At 39.6% G+C, this 7,500-nt stretch overlaps 4 non-coding genes across 4 annotated transcripts; all 4 read right to left on the minus strand.

Moving 5' to 3' along the window:
• Window positions 1–4,527: 4,527 nt before the first annotated feature.
• TRNAR-CCU (transfer RNA arginine (anticodon CCU)) lies at window positions 4,528–4,600 on the minus strand. The gene has a single exon. It is a non-coding gene; the product is annotated as a tRNA-Arg (tRNA).
• A 795-nt stretch (window positions 4,601–5,395) lies between these two features.
• Window positions 5,396–5,468, minus strand: TRNAR-UCG (transfer RNA arginine (anticodon UCG)). The gene has a single exon. It is a non-coding gene; the product is annotated as a tRNA-Arg (tRNA).
• A 647-nt stretch (window positions 5,469–6,115) lies between these two features.
• TRNAR-CCU (transfer RNA arginine (anticodon CCU)) lies at window positions 6,116–6,188 on the minus strand. The gene has a single exon. It is a non-coding gene; the product is annotated as a tRNA-Arg (tRNA).
• Window positions 6,189–6,984: 796 nt separating this feature from the next.
• TRNAR-UCG (transfer RNA arginine (anticodon UCG)) lies at window positions 6,985–7,057 on the minus strand. The gene has a single exon. It is a non-coding gene; the product is annotated as a tRNA-Arg (tRNA).
• Between the last annotated feature and the right edge of the window lie 443 nt (window positions 7,058–7,500).

Raw genomic sequence — 7,500 nt, forward strand, 5'->3', positions numbered from 1 at the left:
CTTTGCAATTTTAGCAAGTGGAGAGAAATTGGAGAACCACTTTCGACTCCACACTTCTTCTTCACTTACTTCTTTTCTCAATATACTGGGCTTAGAAAATGGTATCAAGCCATCCTTATCATCAGTAGGACACGGAAAGAGGCACTAAGTCTCCTAACCAAGTTCAACCACACTCTGCAACTTAACCATTGCACTACAAATTAGGCAACGGGGGCATCAGCAAAGGCAGCCAATGTGCCGATCCTTTATACATTTTGTGTAGTACTTTTCTTACTCGGAGGCAAAATCAGCACTTTAACTGCCCAAATCATACAGATTTTACACATGTACCACTCTATGCACACATAGGCACACACCTTGCAGTACTTCTACACACACTTAAGCTAAAAACCAATTCTGTCACGTCAAAATTCTGCAAACCTATTACATATTCAGTGCGTCGGCATAGAAGCACTTTTTAATGCCACTAAAATGCACAAGTAGTTAGACTGAAGATGCAACCTGAATGAGTTTACAGTATGTACTCCGCTTTATTAATGATTAGTAATGAGAAAGTGAGGACTACAAGAGTATTGGAAAAGACTTTTTCCACTCTGAATGTAAAGCAGTTTGTGTGACCATTGGCCAAAATCGACCACGAAGGGACTCGAACCCTCAATCTTCTGATCCGAAGTCAGACGTCTTATCCATTAGGCCACGCGGTCATCCGTTCACTTGAGATGATTTTTATCATGTAGGTGGTATGCATGGATGGAGAACATATTATTGAAAGGTATTCAGGTTTACATCCCATAGTGTTCTTTCAGCTCTTTTCGCTGGAAGCACTTTTTTGGAATCTATATATTGAGAATTTTATGAGTACGATATGCTTTTGTTTTCCTTTTTGCATACGAACCTCTTTCCTCATGAGTTTAAAGCTCATTTGTATGCTCTACATAGCTCTGGACGTTTCCAGACGTGGAGTGAAACTGTTTCGAAAGTAGTACAAATTGCTTCTTCCTGCATATGCTAATTTTTCACACTCACATAGGTAGTATAAGTTTTATGAATCCTGGCTTGACCTATTCAAGTAGCTGAAAGCCTGTCACCACCTCTAGAAACAAGATTCACACCAATCCAATTCATATCATTTTTTCCAAAGGAATATGTTCTGGCCGGTCGAAAATGCATCTCACAAAAATAGGCATTTAAAAATCTACTTTGCAATTTCAGAACACTAACATGACTGTGAAGTGTACACAAGTAAAATGGGACCGTTTCAAAGTACCTAATCCCTCATAAACTTCTGAGAGGAAGCATGTAATAAATCTACCTAATTTTCTGGAAAAGAAAGAGGGAGGATTTTTGTTATCACCTCAGATGGGACTCGAACCCACAATCCCTGGCTTAGGAGGCCTGTGCCTTATCCTTTAGGCCACTGAGGCACACATGCATTGCTCTTTTCTAGAGACATTATTCAAATGTATTCTATGGTCAGACACCGGTGTGTGCACACAGGGCATTTCTCACTTCTCTCTATAAGTAAACTTCCCATTTTCATCCTCTTCCATCCCCGACTTTAACGCTCTCTTCTATGCTATAATGGAGACTTTGCAATTTTAGCAAGTGGAGAGAAATTGGAGAACCACTTTCGACTCCACACTTCTTCTTCACTTACTTCTTTTCTCAATATACTGGGCTTAGAAAATGGTATCAAGCCATCCTTATCATCAGCAGAACACGGAAAGAGGCACCAAGTCTCCTAACCAAGTTCAACCACACTCTGCAACTTAACCATTGCACTACAAATTAGGCAACGGGGGCATCAGCAAAGGCAGCCAATGTGCCGATCCTTTATACATTTTTTGTAGTACTTTTATTACTCGGAGGCAAATTCAGCACTTTAACTGCCCAAATCATACAGACTTTACACATGTAGCACTCTATGCACACATAGGCACACACCTTGCAGTTCTTCTACACACACTTAAGCTAAAAACCCATTCTGTCACGTCAAAATTCTGCAAACCTATTACATATTCAGTGTATCGGCATAGAAGCACTTTTTAATGCCACTAAAATGCACAAGTAGTTAGACTGAAGATGCAACCTGAATGAGTTTACAGTATGTACTCCACTTTATTAATGATTAGTAATGAGAAAGTGAGGACTACAAGAGTATTGGAAAATACTTTTTCCACTCTGAATGCAAAGCAGATTGTGTGACCATTGGCCAAAAACGGCCACGAAGGGACTCGAACCCTCAATCTTCTGATCCGAAGTCAGACGCCTTATCCATTAGGCCACGCAGTTATCCGTCCACCTGAGATGATTTTTATCATGTAGGTGGTATGCATGGATGGAGAACATATTATTGAAAGGTATTCAGGTTTACATCCCATAGTGTTCTTTCAGCTCTTTTCGCTGGAAGCACTTTTTTGGAATCTATACATTGAGTATTTTATGAGTACGATATGCTTTTGTTTTCCTTTTTGCATACAAACCTCTTTCCTCATGAGTTTAAAGCTCATTTGTATTCTCTACATAGCTCTGGAAGTTTCCAGACGTGGAGTGAAACTGTTTTGAAAGTAGGACAAATTGCTCCTTCCTGCATATGCTAATTTTTCACACTCACATAGGTTGTATACCTTTTATGAATCCTGGCTTGACCTATTCAAGTAGCTGAAAGCCTGTCACCACCTCTAGAAACAAGATTCACACCAATCTAATTCAAATCATTTTTTCCAAAGGAATATGTTCTGGCCGGTCGAAAATGCATCTCACAAAAATAGGCATTTAAAAATATACTTTGCAGTTTCAGAACACTAACATGACTGTGAAGTGTACACAAGTAAAATGGGACCGTTTCAAAGTAACTAATCCCTCATAAACTTCTGAGAGGAAGCATGTAATAAATCTACCTAATTTTCTGGAAAAGATAGAGGGAGGATTTTTGTTATCACCTCAGATGGGACTCAAACCCACAATCCCTGGCTTAGGAGGCCAATGCCTTATCCATTAGGCCACTGAGGCACACATGCATAGCTCTTTTCTAGAGACATTCTTTAAATGTATTCTATGGTCAGACACTGGTGTGTGCACACAGGGCATTTCTCACTTCTCTCTATAAGTAAACTTCCGATTTTCATCCTCTTCCATCCCCGACTTTAACACTCTCTTCTATGCTATAATGGAGACTTTGCAATTTTAGCAAGTGGAGAGAAATTGGAGAACCACTTTCAACTCCACACTTCTTCTTCACTTACTTCTTTTCTCAATATACTGGGCTTAGAAAATGGTATCAAGCCATCCTTATCATCAGCAGGACACGGAAAGAGGCACCAAGTCTCCTAACCAAGTTCAACCACACTCTGCAACTTAACCATTGCACTACAAATTAGGCAACGGGGGCATCAGCAAAGGCAGCCAATGTGCCGATCCTTTATACATTTTTTGTAGTACTTTTCTTACTCGGAGGCAAAATCAGCACTTTAACTGCCCAAATCATACAGACTTTACACATGTAGCACTCTATGCACACATAGGCACACACCTTGCAGTTCTTCTACACACACTTCAGCTAAAAACCCATTCTGTCACGTCAAAATTCTGCAAACCTATTACATATTCAGTGCGTCGGCATAGAAGCACTTTTTAATGCCACTAAAATGCACAAGTAGTTAGACTGAAGATGCAACCTGAATGAGCTTACAGTATGTACTCCACTTTATTAATGATTAGTAATGAGAAAGTGCGGACTACAAGAGTATTGGAAAAGACTTTTTCCACTCTGAATGTAAAGCAGATTGTGTGACCATTGGCCAGAAACGACCACGAAGGGACTCTAACCCTCAATCTTCTGATCCAAAGTTAGACGCCTTATCCATTAGGCCACGCGGTCATCCGTTCACATGAGATGATTTTTATCATGTAGGTGGTATGCATGGATGGAGAACATATTATTGAAAGGTATTCAGGTTTACATCCCATAGTGTTCTTTCAGCTCTTTTCGCTGGAAGCACTTTTTTGGAATCTATATATTGAGTATTTTATGAGTACGATATGCTTTTGTTTTCCTTTTTGCATACAAACCTCTTTCCTCATGCGTTTAAAGCTCATTTGTATTCTCTACATAGCTCTGGAAGTTTCCAGACCTGGAGTGAAACTGTTTTGAAAGTAGGACAAATTGCTCCTTCCTGCATATGCTAATTTTTCACACTCACATAGGTTGTATACGTTTTATGAATCCTGGCTTGACCTATTGAAGTAGCTGAAAGCCTGTCACCACCTCTAGAAACAAGATTCACACCAATCCAATTCAAATCATTTTTTCCAAAGGAATATGTTCTGGCCGGTCGAAAATGCATCTCACAAAAATAGGCATTTAAAAATATACTTTGCAGTTTCAGAACACTAACATGACTGTGAAGTGTACACAAGTAAAATGGGACCGTTTCAAAGTAACTAATCCCTCATAAACTTCTGAGAGGAAGCATGTAATAAATCTACCTAATTTTCTGGAAAAGAAAGAGGGAGGATTTTTGTTATCACCTCAGATGGGACTCGAACCCACAATCCCTGGCTTAGGAGGCCAGTGCCTTATCCATTAGGCCACTGAGGCACACATGCATAGCTCTTTTCTAGAGACATTATTTAAATGTATTCTATGGTCAGACACCGGTGTGTGCACACAGGCCATTTCTCACTTCTCTCTATAAGTAAACTTCCCATTTTCATCCTATTCCATCCCCGACTTTAACACTCTCTTCTATGCTATAATGGAGACTTTGCAATTTTAGCAAGTGGAGAGAAATTGGAGAACCACTTTCAACTCCACACTTCTTCTTCACTTACTTCTTTTCTCAATATACTGGGCTTAGAAAATGGTATCAAGCCATCCTTATCATCAGTAGGACACGGAAAGAGGCACTAAGTCTCCTAACCAAGTTCAACCACACTCTGCAACTTAACCATTGCACTACAAACTAGGCAACGGGGGCATCAGCAAAGGCAGCCAATGTGCCGATCTTTTATACATTTTGTGTAGTACTTTTCTTACTCGGAGGCAAAATCAGCACTTTAACTGCCCAAATCATACAGATTTTACACATGTACCACTCTATGCACACATAGGCACACACCTTGCAGTACTTCTACACACACTTAAGCTAAAAACCCATTCTGTCACGTCAAAATTCGGCAAACCTATTACATATTCAGTGCGTCGGCATAGAAGCACTTTTTAATGCCACTAAAATGCACAAGTAGTTAGACTGAAGATGCAACCTGAATGGGTTTACAGTATGTACTCCACTTTATTAATGATTAGTAATGAGAAAGTGAGGACTACAAGAGTATTGGAAAATACTTTTTCCACTCTGAATGTAAAGCAAATTGTGTGACCATTGGCCAAAAACGACCACGAAGGGACTCGAACCCTCAATCTTCTGATCCGAAGTCAGACACCTTATCCATTAGGCCACGCGGTCATCCGTCCACCTGAGATGATTTTTATCATGTAGGTGGTATGCATGGATGGAGAACATATTATTGAAAGGTATTCAGGTTTACATCCCATAGTGTTCTTTCAGCTCTTTTCGCTGGAAGCACTTTTTTGGAATCTATATATTGAGAATTTTATGAGTACGATATGCTTTTGTTTTCCTTTTTCCATACAAACCTCTTTCCTCATGAGTTTAAAGCTCATTTGTATGCTCTACATAGCTCTGGATGTTTCCAGACGTGGAGTGAAACTGTTTTGAAAGTAGTACAAATTGCTCCTTCCTGCATACGCAAATTTTTCACACTCACATAGGTTGTATAAGTTTTATGAATCCTGGCTTGACCTATTCAAGTAGCTGAAAGCCTGTCACCACCTCTAGAAACAAGATTCACACCAATCCAATTCAAATCATTTTTTCCAAAGGAATATGTTCTGGCCGGTCGAAAATGCATCTCACAAAAATAGGCATTTAAAAATATACTTTGCAGTTTCAGAACACTAACATGACTGTGAAGTGTACACAAGTAAAATGGGACCGTTTCAAAGTAACTAATCCCTCATAAACTTCTGAGAGGAAGCATGTAATAAATCTGCCTAATTTTCTGGAAAAGATAGAGGGAGGATTTTTGTTATCACCTCAGATGGGACTCGAACCCACAATCCCTGGCTTAGGAGGCCAGTACCTTATCCATTAGGCCACTGAGGCACACATTTATAGCTCTTTTCTAGAGACATTATTTAAATGTATTCTATGGTCAGACACCGGTGTGTGCACACAGGGCATTTCTCACTTCTCTCTATAAGGTAAACTTCCCATTTTCATCCTCTTCCATCCCCGACTTTAACGCTCTCTTCTATGCTATAATGGAGACTTTGCAATTTTAGCAAGTGGAGAGAAATTGGAGAACCACTTTCGACTCCACACTTCTTCTTCACTTACTTCTTTTCTCAATATACTGGGCTTAGAAAATAGTATCAAGACATCCTTATCATCAGTAGGACACGGAAAGAGGCACTAAGTCACCTAACCAAGTTCAACCACACTCTGCAACTTAACCATTGCACTACAAATTAGGCAACGGGGGCATCAGCAAAGGCAGCCAATGTGCCGATCCTTTATACATTTTGTGTAGTACTTTTCTTACTCGGAGGCAAAATCAGCACTTTAACTGCCCAAATCATACAGATTTTACACATGTAGCACTCTATGCACACATAGGCACACACCTTGCAGTTCTTCTACTCACACTTAAGCTAAAAACCCATTCTGTCACGTCAAAATTCTGCAAACCTATTACATATTCAGTGCGTCGGCATAGAAGCACTTTTTAATGCCACTAAAATGCACAAGTAGTTAGACTGAAGATGCAACCTGAATGAGTTTACAGTATGTACTCCACTTTATTAATGATTAGTAATGAGAAAGTGAGGACTACAAGAGTATTGGAAAAGACTTTTTCCACTCTGAATGTAAAGCAGATTGTGTGACCATTGGCCAAAAATGACCACGAAGGGACTCGAACCCTCAATCTTCTGATCCGAAGTCAGACGCCTTATCCATTAGGCCACGCGGTCATCCGTCCACCTGAGATGATTTTTATCATGTAGGTGGTATGCATGGATGGAGAACATATTATTGAAAGGTATTCAGGTTTACATCCCATAGTGTTCTTTCAGCTCTTTTCGCTGGAAGCACTTTTTTGGAATCTATATATTGAGAATTTTATGAGTACGATATGCTTTTGTTTTCCCTTTTCCATACAAACCTCTTTCCTCATGAGTTTAAAGCTCATTTGTATGCTCTACATAGCTCTGGATGTTTCCAGACGTGGAGTGAAACTGTTTTGAAAGTAGTACAAATTGCTCCTTCCTGCATATGCTAATTTTTCACACTCACATAGGTTGTATAAGTTTTATGAATCCTGGCTTGACCTATTCAAGTAGCTGAAAGCCTGACACCACCTCTAGAAACAAGATTCACACCAATCCAATTCATATCATTTTTTCCAAAGTAATAT

The sequence above is a fragment of the Triturus cristatus genome, chromosome 4_1, assembly GCF_964204655.1.
Source record: "Triturus cristatus chromosome 4_1, aTriCri1.1, whole genome shotgun sequence".
Taxonomy (NCBI): domain Eukaryota; kingdom Metazoa; phylum Chordata; class Amphibia; order Caudata; family Salamandridae; genus Triturus; species Triturus cristatus.